Here is a 13,602-nt window from a genome sequence, read left to right on the forward strand (position 1 = left end):
CTTCCTGCGCGCGCCTCTGGAGCTCTGCCTTCCGCCGCTCCTCTGTGCCTGCGCCCCACAGCCCAGATTCATTCCCCCAGCCTGCGCCTGGCTTCCCAGGGTTTCGCCCGGAACGGGGTTCAGTGCAGTCGGAGCCGGCGCTCAGCGCAATCCGGAGCCTTTATCTCCTTCCTGCCAGTGAACGCCGGCCAGGCCGTCAGCCGCCCCTTCCTCTCCGGCTCCATCCTCCCCGCAGGCGCGCGTGCTCGTGTCTCCGTCCGTTTCTCCATACCTCAGGCTTTTGCGGCTCCCCCGACTGTCCCCGTGGCCTTCTCCTTCTCCCCAGCTGTGGGCATTTCAGTCCGCCAGCTTTCCTGTGGTTCTGGACGATGACCGTTCTGACCTCTAGTTGTATTTTTGAAATTGTTGTGCCCGGCTGCGGGTTAGGTGTTTAACCTATGGCGCCATCTTGGTTTTCAAAACCCTTTCTTCTTAAAGCAGATTTTGGAGTCTTGGTTTTAAATGTTACTTTAACAACAGTAATGCTCGTCAAAAAAATGTAATCATGGGTTTCTCGTTAAGAAGAGTGAGTTGTTATCACATTATTAATGGTGGTAAAATTACTTTTTATCTTGGTGTTTAATAACATTAGTAGAAAAATTATTGATAGTACTACTATAATTCAGATGGTTGAGAATCACACTAGGATGACATTAAAAAACAGCCTTTATTTAGCTCAGGAAAATACAGGCCTGCTTACTAATTAGCTGTGGATCTTGACCACCTGACTTTCCTTCCTCTGGACCTCAAGACCCTCACCTATAAACAAGAGGGCTGCACGAGAGGGTATTTCCCAACCTTCCTCTACCTGGCCCTTCCCACTTTATGGCTTTCGTGATTTAAGATCCAGTCTGGGGTTTTCAAGGACAGAAAGGAAAACAGTAGTAGAAACAACCCACTAAACTTGAGGGAAAAAATGGACCCGTTTACAAAAAGAAATGGACACATTAGCCCTACTCGGTTTGTCTCATGGATAGAGGCTCGGCCTATGGACTCGAGAGTTTGATTCCGCAGAAGGGCAGTACTTCGGTTGCAGGCTCCTCCCCTGAACAGGTCCTGGTCAGGCCCATGCAGGAGGCAATCAATTGATGTGTTTCTCTCACATCAGTATTTCTCTCCGTCTTTCCCTCTCTCTTGAACTCTCTAAAAATCAACTGGAAAATACCCTCGGGTGAGGATTTAAAAAGTAAGCAAACAAACAAAAACATTAAAAAAAAAAAAAAGAAATGGACAAAGAGGCATAACAGTTCAGGAAAGATCAGGAGCTTCATTGTCAAAATTAGTTTGAATAGAAATTTCAGTTATATTGAAGTTAGGTGAAATAGTAAGAAATGCTAGAGTTGCAGACTTAGAAATGTTATCTATAACACAAGAATACTTCACAAATCATCCAAGAAATCTTCCCAAGATCCTTCAGTACATAGGGAAAGATGTCATACTTGCTGGCTTAATCATTCATAATTCTGCCCTGACACCATTACCTACTATTTTCCAACAGGTTATTCCCTCCAGCCAATTTTGCTTCATCATTTCAACAAATCAAGGATTATCTCCCCTTCATTATCACTCAATGTTCTATCTGAAATGCATTTTCCCTTCTCTCACCTTATAATAATAGTTTATCATACTCTAACCATGTTTGAGGCACATTCTAAGTGCTTGACAGGTAATCACTTATTTAATTACCTCAACAATCCTAGGAGGGAGAGTAAATATATTGTTTATGATTACACAGTAGCAGAGCAGGACTCCGACACAGGTAGTCTGGCTCCAAGGAGCCTATCCTCTTAATTTGCCAACTAGTCCTTCTAAGCTCAGGGTAATCAAGTTCTGACACCTTCTTTTTTGTTTTTGTTTTTTTGTGTGTGTTTTTTTGTGCCCTGACCAGGAATGGAACCCATGACCTTTTGATGCATTGGGTAATGCTCCAACCAATTGAGCCACTGGCCAGGGCCCTGACACCTTCTTGAAGTTCTCATCTGCTTAGCAATTATTCCTGCCTCTTGAATCTTTAAGTAAACCACTAATTTGCCATTTACCATGGGACCTAGCCTGTTATTTATCTTTTGTGCATATGTTCTATCTTTTCTAAAAACAGGATCTTGTCTTATTTATTACGTAACACTATTTAGAGCATAAAAGAACTTACCATCTAGGCACTGAAGTGCTTATTAATAAAACTATGATAGCATTTAATACTTATAGCTCGAAGATATATACCAGGCTCCAGGTTAAGTACTTTATATGTATTATCTCATTTAATCCTCACAACAACCCTGTGGTAGGAATTAACACTGTCCCCTCTCCAGTATTATAGAGGAGGAAACTGAGGCTTAGAAAAGCCAACTAGCTTGCCCAAATATCAGAGAGTGGTAGTGACGGTCTTACTAAGAGTCTATGCCATACTCTTAATCTCCAGCCAACCACAAAACACCTTGAAGAATCAGTCCCAACTTGCTCTTACTCTGCAGCACTATACTGAACATTAAGGATTCAGAATTAGAGTTACAGCTGTTACCCTCAAGAAACTCACAACCCATTAAGACTTCTAGACTGAACTTTGATATCACTGGCAGAGTCACCATTATCAAAACATATATTTTAACTTTTAAGTGAAAAAGAAATCCAAAAATTCTTGTAAACGCTTTTGCACACTATTTCTTCTCTCTTCAGCTCTCCCACTTCATTTACCCTAGGATTCAGCTCTCCAGTTTCTGTATTAGAGTAGAAAGGTTCCGTTAATCCTAACAACCATTTCGATGTCTAAATTTAATTTAGTGATAGATCAGACTCAAGGGTCTAAAGGATGAATTCCATGCCCATATGAAATATGGGCAATGAAAGCCAGCTAGAAAAAAGAAAGAAAAAAAAAAAAAACAATGGTAAGGAGAAGCAATGAAAAGAGGGATATGAAAGTTAGTCTGTAAAGCAAAGACAATAAAATAAAAAAGTGAGAAAGGCAGGAAAATGGACACAAATAGGTGAAAGTAAGAGTTCAGAATAAATTCAGTGCAGACACATAAATGAAAACTCTAAAATCTAATCAATTTTTTGAATGCTGACTCCTTTAATTAGTTCTTTTCCTAAACTGTAGTGGAAACAACCAAAAAAATATGTACATAAAACAGCCACTGAAAAACCATTAATTATGAACACTAGAGGAGGTTTTTTTTTCCCCTGAGAAAACACTCATTTTAGAATTTCAGAGCTACAAAAAGACCTTAAAATACTATCTGATCCAACCCACTCATTTTACAATTAAAACAAGTCTCAGAAAGGTTAAATAACTTTAACTTGCCCAAGATCAGATAGGAACTTAGTAGCAACACTCCTGAATCTCTTCCCAGTGTCCATGCCTACCACATTAGGCTTCCGAAAAATAGTGTATCTTTCTCTTCCCTTTTCCACTTTTAACCATTAAAATAATTTCTGCATAAGCATCTCAGAATCCCCATATTATTCCTAGTTCCTATTGGAGAAAATAATAAGATATTCTGGTTTAACTAAAACAATAAGATAATTATATTATTCCCAAAGTCAGTAATCTTAAATTGGGTCTTAATTCCTACCAGTTAAGAAATGCAAACATTTCCCAGAAGAGCAGAAAGATGAAAGATCTCCATAAAATGACCAAAAGGAAGCCAAGTATCAAAAGGAAGCCAAGTACATACTAGTAAACTATAATCCTTCTGGAAAGGAATCAGGCCCCAAAGCCCTGGAGGCTGGATGACTGCTAATGGAAGTACAATGGGTATTACTTATTTTCCCTTTTCTATTTCATATCCTCCCAAATAACCTGTCTCCTATCTTTCTGACATACTAGAGGCCTGGTGCACGAAATTCATGCTCAGGTATGGTCCCTAGGCCTGGCCAGTGATCAAAGCACAAGCATCTGGCACAGAAGGACAGGTCCCAGCTGACTTCTGGGCCCTGGGCAGCACCTGGGCCCCCAGGTTCCCCCTTCTGCCTGAGTCATCGGGCCCCGCCTGGCTCCATCAGCGCCTGGGAGACGGGCATCGGCCCCACCCCCCGCCACTGGTCGCCATCTGCGAGTGATTGGCTGGGCAATCGGGCCCCACTGGCACCCACCTTGGCCTGGCACCACCCGCTCACCTGCTCCACCATCCCGCCATGGTCCCGCTCTCGTCGGGGCCCATCGGGGCCAGCAGCGCCTCCACTGCCACCTGCTGCCAGTGCTGCATCGCTGACGCCCGCCACATTCCACACCGCCCCCTGGTGGTCAGCGCATGTCATAGCGAGCAGTCGAACTCCGGGTTGAGGGGACAATTTGCATATGAAGCTTTTATTATATAGGATGTTGATTCCAGGAGCCTGTAAAGAAAGGGGAAAGCCCTGGCCAGTGTAGCTTAGAAGGATCACGGGTTCGATTCTCGGTCAAGGGCATGTATCTTGGCTGCAGTTTCCCTCCCTGCTCTGGGTTGGGGCTTGTGTGGGAGGCAAGCAATCTGTGTGTCTCTCTCACATCTATGTTTCTTTCTTTCTCTCCCCCTTTCTCCCTTCCTTCCACTCTCTCTCTGGAAAGCAATGGAAAAGAAACCCTTGGATGAAGATTAACAAAACAAATAATGTGTGGCGCAATTGGTTGAGCACGGGCCCATGCACCAGGAGGTCACCAGTTCAATTCCCAGTGAGAGCACATGCCGGGGTTCTGGCTCCATCACCAATAGGGGGGATGCAGGAGGCAGATGGTTGATGTTTCTCATCGATGTTTCTCTCGCTCCCCCTATCCCTTCTTCTCTCTGAAATCAGTAAAAACAAATTTAAAAAAAAACATATTTATGAAGGGGGAGAGTAATAAAATAGAGTATCATGTCACTTTCAGCAAAGGTGGCTTTTTGATGGGAACTATCTTGGCCAGGAAATAATGGGACAAGGGATAGGAGAACAGTTTTAAGGTAAACCTACACACCTGTTCTTTTAGCCATGAAAACACTAGGAAGTCCTACAAATGTGTTATATATTCTCAGTATTTCCCCCTACTGCAAAGTACTTGCAGATATTCTGGGCCAGAAGGAACTCATCCTGGGTCATTTCTGTGGTCTATGAAAAGTCTGCTGCTTCTATTCCTTGATAAACTGCCAGTCACCATTCACCAGATTATTTAAGCTGAGTGACTTGGAAATCAGCTACAATAGTACCCCTTTATCCACGGTCTCACTTTCTGTGGTTTCAGTTACCCCAGTAAATGGAAAGTTCCAGAAACAAACAATTCATAGGTTTTAAACTGCACACCATCCGCTCCATCCCACCCAGGACATGAATCATCCCTTCCTCAAGTTTATCCACACTGTGTATGCTATCCACATGTTGGTAGCTATCTAGGTATAGCAGTTGTGGTTGTGTGTGTGTGTGTGTATGGGGGGGGGGTTGATTCTCTCTCATCATTGATGTTTCTATCTGTCACTCCCTCTCTCTGAAATCAATTTTTAAAATAATTAAATAAATAAAATAAAAAACTAAAAGATACAAAGAGACATTTTAAAGTTGGGTGGGGGGAGGAGTGAATTAGTGACTCATTGAGCTTAAGAAGTAAAGGAAGAGTAACAAATGACCAGTAAGAACAATGGAGTCATTAACAGCTAAAGAGGAAAATCAGGAAGGGAAGGGGGGGATTTCACTGGGGGGAGGGGTGTTGGATGTCCAGCTGCTAGAGATGGTATTTAAGTATATTTAGTTTCAAGACATAGGTGAAAATCTGGGCCTCAAATTTGGAAGGCCTGAAGTTTAGACAGAAGGTATAGATTTGAGACCTAACAAAGCATGGCAATGACTGAGTTTTTAGAGAAAGAGAAGATAACAGAAAAACATGTAGATAACAGCATTCCTCAAGAAACTATACTTTGAAGACAATCTAACTTTCCAAATGACTAGTACTTTATTCTATAGATATAGAATATTTGGACTAATTTATTCTAAATGAAAGCTAAAAAATCAATCTTTCTTTGCCAGGCTATGAATTGACAGAAAGTCATTAGTGGGTAAGAAAGGGCAAAAAGGCCCTGTCTATCATTTCAGAGGAACATGAATATATGAATATATTCATTTAACTGAAAAAAGTTAGTCCTTTTATCCATGTTGGCTGATGTTGGACATTTGACATTTTTCTCTTCAATTAACATATTTTTGTTGATAAAAATATATATAAGCCACATAAATGTATAATTTTGGTTAGTCAAAATAGATGTTTATCCCCAGCATCAATGATTAACTTGTTGAACCCTAATCAGTGTGGCTCAGCTCCTTAAGTGCTGTCCAGTACACCAAAAGGTTGCGGGTTGCATCCCTGGTCAGGGAGCATGCAGGGGGCAACCAATTGATGTTCTCTCTCACCTCAATGTTTCTCTCTCTCTTTCTCTCCATTCCCCTCTCTCTAAAATCAATGAAAATATGTCCTCAGGTGAGGATTTTTTTAAATGTTAATTAATTATAAACCATTATCAAACATCTTCCAATGTAAGTAACAAAATAACTTTCTTATGTAGATGCAAAAAGGGAAGAATTTAAATAAGTGAACCAAACCACTGACCTGATTTCTATCACCATAGAAATGTATTTTTTATAAACAGCATCATTTGGTACATTCATATGCCTGGCTTCCCTTGCTCTGAATACTATTACTGAGATTCATACATATTGTTGTGTTCATTCCTATTATGAAAAAAGCTGCTATGAACATTTTGGATCAGTTTTTTGTGGACATGTACTTTATTCCTCTTGGTACAGGATTTCATTTAAGAAGGGGGGCCTGGCCATTGTGGTTCAGTGGTTGAGCATTGACCTATGAACCAGGAGATCACGGTTTGATTCCCAGTCAGGGCACATGCCTGTGTTGCGGGCTTGATCCCCGTGTGGGTCATGCAGGAGGCAGCCAATCAGTGATTCTCTATCACTGATATTTCTCTCTCCACCCCCCCCCCTCTCTCTCTCTCTTCCCCCCCCTCTCCCTTCCTCTCTGAAGTCAATAAAAAATGTATTTTTTTTAAATGGGGAGGTTGCCCTGGCCGTTTTGGCTCAGTGGTTAAGAGTAGCAGCCCACAGACGGACAAAAGGGATGCAGGTTCAATTCCCAGTAAAGGGCACATACCTTGGTGGTAGTTTGATCACAGCCCAGTTGGGGCATCAGCAGGAGGCAACCAATCAATGTAACTCTCTCACATTGATGTCTGTCTGTCTGTCTGTCTGTCTGTCTCTCTCTCTCTCTCTCTGCCCCTCTCCCCCCCCCACCTCTCCTCCCTCCCTTCCACTCTGTCTAAAATTCAATGAAAAAAATATCCTGGGGTGAGGACTTAAAAAGGGAGGGAGGTTTCACATATAAATTATCCTGGGAAGTCATATAGTATAGATAAATGGATTGATTTATATAGTAAATATAGTTACATATATAAAATGCAAAAAAAATAGAAAATTTACCTACCTACCTGTGTATCTACCTACCTATATGTGTGTATATACAGATGACCCTTGAACAACACAGGTGTGAACTATGCTGGTCCACTGACACATGGATTTTTTTTCAATAAATAGAGTAAATGTGTTTACTCTTCCTTCTGATTTTCTCTAGCTTACTCTATTACAGAACACAGTATATAATACAATCCATAGAAAATGTTAATAAACTGTTTATGTTATCAGTAAGGCAAAGGCAAGCTATGAGTACAGCTGGCTCTCCATAAAGCAGATTACTCACCACAGATTGAAAATACCTTTTTGGCCCAGCCGGTGTGGCTCAATGATTGAGCATCGACCTATGAACCAGGTGGTCACGGTTTGTGGGGCACATACCCGGGTTGCAGACTCGATCCCCAGTGGGGGACATGCAGAAGGCAGCTGATGAATGATTCTCTCATAAGTGATGTTTCTATTTCTCTCTCCCCCTCTCCTTTCCTCTCTGAAATCAATAAAAGTTTGTGTGTGTGTTTTTAAGAAAATATCTTTTTGGGTCACAATTGGTTAAATCCATGGATATGAAGGGCCGACTATAGTTAAGTTTTGGAGGAGTCAGAAGATATACTTGGATTTTCAACTTTGGGAGCAGGGGGGCAACACCCCTATCATGCCTTGCTCAAGGGTCAACTGCACACACACCCATAAACATATGTATGTAAATAAGTAGATTCTAAGAAGTCCATCCGAAACCAACAAAGATTCATTAAAATAATTTATAAAGTGAAAATCTAAGATGGGAAAGATGACCATCTCAATTTTTCTTAATAAGCATTATGTATTGACTTAAGAGTAATTCAAAAGAAACAAATTTCTCTCCATGTAAATTACCGTTTTGCTTCAATGAAATAATAATCTTCTCATAACAAATCTCCTTCCCAAACTAGAATTTCAAAACATTAAATGTTATCATCCATCATGTAATAATTTTTAAGGTAGAGGCAAAACCTAAAATGTGTTAAGATTATAAGATTTTATTTTGTCTTGCCTTTTTTAAAAGTTAAACATGGAAATAATTCCATCGGTTAATCTTTAACATGAGTAAAGACTATTTTATCCTCATTCAAAATATATTTTCTCCATTCCTAAAAGTAATTCACTGTAGCCTTAAGTCTGTGATAGAGACATTTTGACTTTCAAATTCCACTATGTAATTTTCAGATGACAGAAAAGGAGGTTCTTTAATTTCCGGAGGCAGGAAAGAAACATATGCACAAATCTTATTTCTGAAGAGATCAAACTGAAATTTCCAACCCTGCTTCTGACAATCAAATGGTCATTTTCAAGGCACTAGGAGTGGCTCCTCATTTAACATCATCTATAAATGCCAAGATGGAGGCAGAATATTACAAATGGTTCTAGAATTAACTGCCTGCTCCCCTCCCCTCCAACTACAAAAGGGAAAAGAACCCTCTTCTAGTCTTTGATCTTTCTTCATCTTTATTCCTCCTTCCAAAACATGAGCAATTTCAAGAACAAACAATTTAAATGTACTACATTTTTTATCTTAAAAAAACATTTTTAGTATTTGGATGTTCCCTAACTTTCACAGATGTGTAACTGTTTACTTAAAAACCCATTATTTTACTCTGAAAATACATCATTTTCATTTTCCTAATAATTGTACCTCTTTCTAAAAGAAAACAACCTTGATTAACTATTACATAAATGATAGCAGCTCCAAACAGCTACAATTCCCAACTTACTTTCAATATCTTTTGTCTGATTGTTTGAGAACTAAAATAAAATTTTATTCTTATTTTTGAAGTGTTTTTCTTCCAGACCAAGGGTAGAACACAGGTATAACAAATGTGTAGACCCTATATTCCTTCTGATGATTCTTCTGTCTCATTAACCAGATCTTTTCCAGAAGACTAGAATTAAATACTAAATAAAGCATAAAATGGACTTGCCCCTTTGAGGTCTATGGTCTTACATGTTTAAGTTTCAGCAGAGTGTAGGTCAATTCTCATCATAACAAACTGTAAGGTACAAATTATTGTCAGTACTTGAATTTCAGTGTTTCAAATACTGCTAAAATATCCTTAATAACCTGTGAGCCACAGAGATTAAGGAGACAAGGCTACATAAAGTCCTACTATAAAGTATCCTAACCTGTCTCATTGGCAGAAGTCTCTTTTATACAATAAATGAACATCTTCTTTGCAAATTAAATCACACTTAAGTGGCTACTGTTTTTAAATCAATAGTTACGTGATTTATATACCAATGTCCACCCAGTTTCTGATGAGTGTAGATTTAATTTTCTTTACACTTTGAGAGATTAATGTCAGAAATTAAAAATGCACTATAGAAAATTCAGAAATGTAAAATAATGAAGAAACAAAATCTAATTATTAATCAGCTAGGTTAGAAAGCTCAAATAGTTTTAAAATTATAGCATTAAATAATTATAGAATTTAGTATGCCAAAATATGTATAATACAGATTCTTCTTTAGGAATTGTGATGATTATACAGGGTGGGGCAAAAGTAGCTTTACAGTTGTTCGTATGGAAATAATACAATAATTAATAAATAATATTACAAGAATCAACTGTTTTGAGTACTCACAAGTGTAAACCCACTTTGCCCCACGTTATATTAAAGGCCTATAGTGGCTATTCCTAATGCCAGGTATATCATGCATGTTACTGTTAAATAAAGCGGTATTAATGTCTAACGGTGTCATTTGAGTTAGCCTTGAATTTAGCTGTTTTAACATGTCCTTATTTTTTTGTCATTTTATTCATTTAAAATTATTTGCCCACCCCCAAACTCAAAAGAAGCCACACCTGAAGGCAAATGACTTACAAACACTCCCAATATTTACTGTGTAGATGTGAGAATTCAACTTACGCTTAATTTTGAAACTGAAATGTGGTTGATAATTTTATGATACGGTCTACCACAAGTTAAAATGGACAAAAATCAGTAATTAAAATATCTAAAAACTGAAAATGAGCTTTTAATTATAAGACACTTTAATAAAGTTCCTAAAGTATGATTTTGTGTAAATAAAACTATAATTTTAATTTATATGTGGCATAAACACTATCATAGAATAAAGATTGTAAAATTTCTAATTACCCAGTGTAGTTAAACTATTCCCTAATCTTATGTGATTCCTTACTACTTTATATTGAAAATAAAACACTACCTGAAGACGACCCACTGTTCAATCAAAAAGACAACCCAGCTTTTAATAATAACTTCTACAGCTATAGAAAAGGATGTTCTTTCTTCTGTAGTCTGATTCCTCTTAAGCTAAGAAACCTTTAGGAAACTAAAAATAACCCAAGATATGTATTCTTTTCCAATCCAAGAATAAGCAGAAATTTTAAGATTTAATTAGTCATCTAATCCAATATTTTTTAAGTTCTTCGTGTTGAACTGGTTAAAATTATGTTTTACAAAAGACATTCACTCCAAATTTCCCCAAAGAAAAAAATTATTCAGAAACATGCTTGTTTTGTAAAATGTTGGAAAAGACAAAAGACCTCATAACATGTAAGCCTGTTCTAGAAAAATAAAACATTTCACAAAGACCATTTTTGATTATTTTTTTAAAATCCCAAATAGTCACAACTAGTCATCAGCTTTAAAGAGTGTTACTAATTAGCTAAGTAAAATTACCATACAATGAGACACTAATAAGATAAGATAATTAAATAAAAATTATAACTTTGTTCTAAGAAGTTAAACTTACATCTCAAGTATAAATCATATCCAAGAGAGACATAAAACAAGGCACATTAGAAACAAATGAGTAAACTAAGTCATGTTTCTCACAAATGAATGTTATTAATAATTCTCATTTAAAATATGTATTTTAAAAATAATTATTATCCATTGTTTTTTAATGTATTTTTTCTGTAGATGTCCTAAATTGGGTAAGGCCATAATTGGAGATTGTTAAATGGAGGTCATTTGGAAAGAGACAAACAGAAAATGCTAAGTAAAGGTATGCGAAATAAAAATTTCCCAAAAGAATAATTTTTAAGTCTATCTAGAATTTTTATTTAAACAGCAAAAGAAAAAGCTACCATAATTCTCTAAAGTAAAAACCCTTGGGGGTTGGGGGTGGGTAGCAGAACTCCGTAGAATATTAAAAACACTAAACCAAAATATTGCCTTAACTTTTCCCTTGTACACAATGTAACAAAATGAGAAGACAATAAAAATAAACACTCCTGTCTACCCTCAGAGAGGCAAAGAAAGCTCCCATTCAATACTAAGCCTTATTCCACTGGAAAACATACTCCTGAAAAGTAAATCCAAAACCACTAGCTCAAACAGCTTCATGCAGGATTTACTGAATGGCGGCCAAACGTAGTACACGCTGTCCTGAACACACCGAACGGAGGGTATCTGCAGTTCTGCGTTCTCCACTTTCCACTTGTACCTTGCTTTGCTTCCGCCACCTGCGCAGAAACTGATTTTTCACAATGTTCCTCCAGGCTCATCAATCGAAAGAGGTCAATCTTCACGCCGACGCCCCTATTTTTATTTTTAATAATCCACACTGGGTTTGACTCCTGCACTATCGCCAGCACAGCCCTTTTAAACATCAATAAGGGGGAAGGCGTTCTAAGGTCCCAGGAGCGAAAGGAACGGGGAGCCCTACAACAACTTGGAACTGGCTTCCAGGTGGCCCTGGAATAATCACCTGTTGGGACGGGCGCCGCCCGGGCACCTCCGGGAGCGCCCGAGAGCGGGAAGCTGTCCCGTCCTTCGTCCCGGGGCGGCAGGTGAGGCGGGGAGCGCGCATCCGCACCCACCGCCCGGGAGCGCAAACCCAAAGCGAGGAGCGCAGAGCCGGCCGCTCCGCCATCCTCGCCCTCCACGGGCCCCGCCGGACGAGCGAGGCTCCATCGCGTCCCGGCGCACGGCTCTCCCCGGTGGACTTCTCCCGCCGCCCGGGCCCCGTAAGGCGAAGTTTCTCTCTCGCCCGCGGCGGCTGCTGCTCACGCGCCGCCCGCCTCTGCGCGGGTCCCGCCGCCTGCTCCGGGCGGCCGCGGTCACGAGCGCCGGGCCTCGGGCGAGTCGGGACCGCCGACGGGAGCCGGAGCCGGGACCTGTCAACCCGGGCGGGAAACAAAAGCCGGTGAGGACGAGCGGGCGCGACCGGCCTCGCCTCCGCGAGAGGGAGCTCGGCGGGACGGGGAGCGGCTCCCGCGGCCGCCCGGCTCCACGCCTCCGGGAGGGAGCACCGACCCCGCGGCCGGGCGGGCGCAGAGGGGCCCCGCAACGGGGCTGGGGCCTCTGCCGCGCTGGCCTCGAGGCTCCCCCGGCCCCGCTCGCTCGGACGCACCGCCCCCCGCTTGAGGAGCCGCGTGAGGCGTGAGGGGGCGGGGAGGTGGCGCGGCCGCGGCTGGACCGCGAAGGAGGGGATTCGGCTCCCGGGGCGCCGCGGCCGCCCGCCCGATCCCTGCGGCCGTGGAGCCGATACCTGTCGCTGCGGGAGTTCGTCGGCCCCGTCTCTTTCCGCCTCACCCGCGCGCCGTCTGCCCTCAGCCCGCCCAGCAGGCTGCCCGCGCGCCGGACGCCGCCGCCCAAGACTGGCAGCGCCCGCGAACCGGCCCGAATCCCCCGGGCAGCGCCCGGCGCCGTCCCGCCCCTGCCGTTCGCAGGACCCGCCTTCCATTGGGCCCCGGAGCTGTCAGTCCGCCCCCAAAAGGCGCGCGGGCTCTTGTTCTGCTTGTCTGGATTGGTAGCTGCGAGCCGTTCATGCAAATGAGGCCCCGCCCCCGTCCATTTGCACCTCCGCCTTAGTGTAACCTCCGCCTCTTCACGCCAGCCCACGTGTCTGACCCTAGCCCTTTGTGGGGCTGGAGGAAAGGGATGGAGGAAACTGACTGACCGCCCACCACCACCCTACACGCGCGCATATACACACCACACACACACACACACAAACACACCACACCACACACACACACACACACACATTCACAACTACACACACACACACACACACCCCTACCCTTACTTCCAGAGAAAGTAATGCCTGAACAAGCTAGTTGACTTTACAAACCTTTCAAACATTAGATTCCATGTGATTGAGACAGCAAAGTACCTTAAAAAAATGTTTGTGTTC

The 13,602-nt window shown here is 41.8% G+C and overlaps 1 protein-coding gene across 11 annotated transcripts in view; it reads right to left on the minus strand.

The window, feature by feature from the left end:
- Positions 1 to 13,149, minus strand: part of FKBP5 (FKBP prolyl isomerase 5) — a 133,758-nt gene extending 120,609 nt beyond the window's left edge. For 3 of the 11 annotated variants that reach the window (XR_008557178.1, XM_054721691.1, XM_054721698.1), the window contains exons 1-2: positions 7,748 to 7,882; positions 4,153 to 4,371 (exon numbers count right to left, since the gene is read on the minus strand). The gene's annotated coding sequence lies outside the window, so the exon portion shown is untranslated. Of the gene's footprint in view, positions 1 to 4,152; positions 4,372 to 7,747; positions 7,888 to 12,171; positions 12,236 to 12,954 lie in introns of those variants that run through there. The other 8 variants (XM_054721693.1, XM_054721702.1, XM_054721701.1 and 5 more) reach the window with 8 other exon arrangements.
- Between the last annotated feature and the right edge of the window lie 453 nt (positions 13,150 to 13,602).

Source organism: Eptesicus fuscus, chromosome 10 (genome assembly GCF_027574615.1).
Source record: "Eptesicus fuscus isolate TK198812 chromosome 10, DD_ASM_mEF_20220401, whole genome shotgun sequence".
Lineage (NCBI taxonomy): Eukaryota > Metazoa > Chordata > Mammalia > Chiroptera > Vespertilionidae > Eptesicus > Eptesicus fuscus.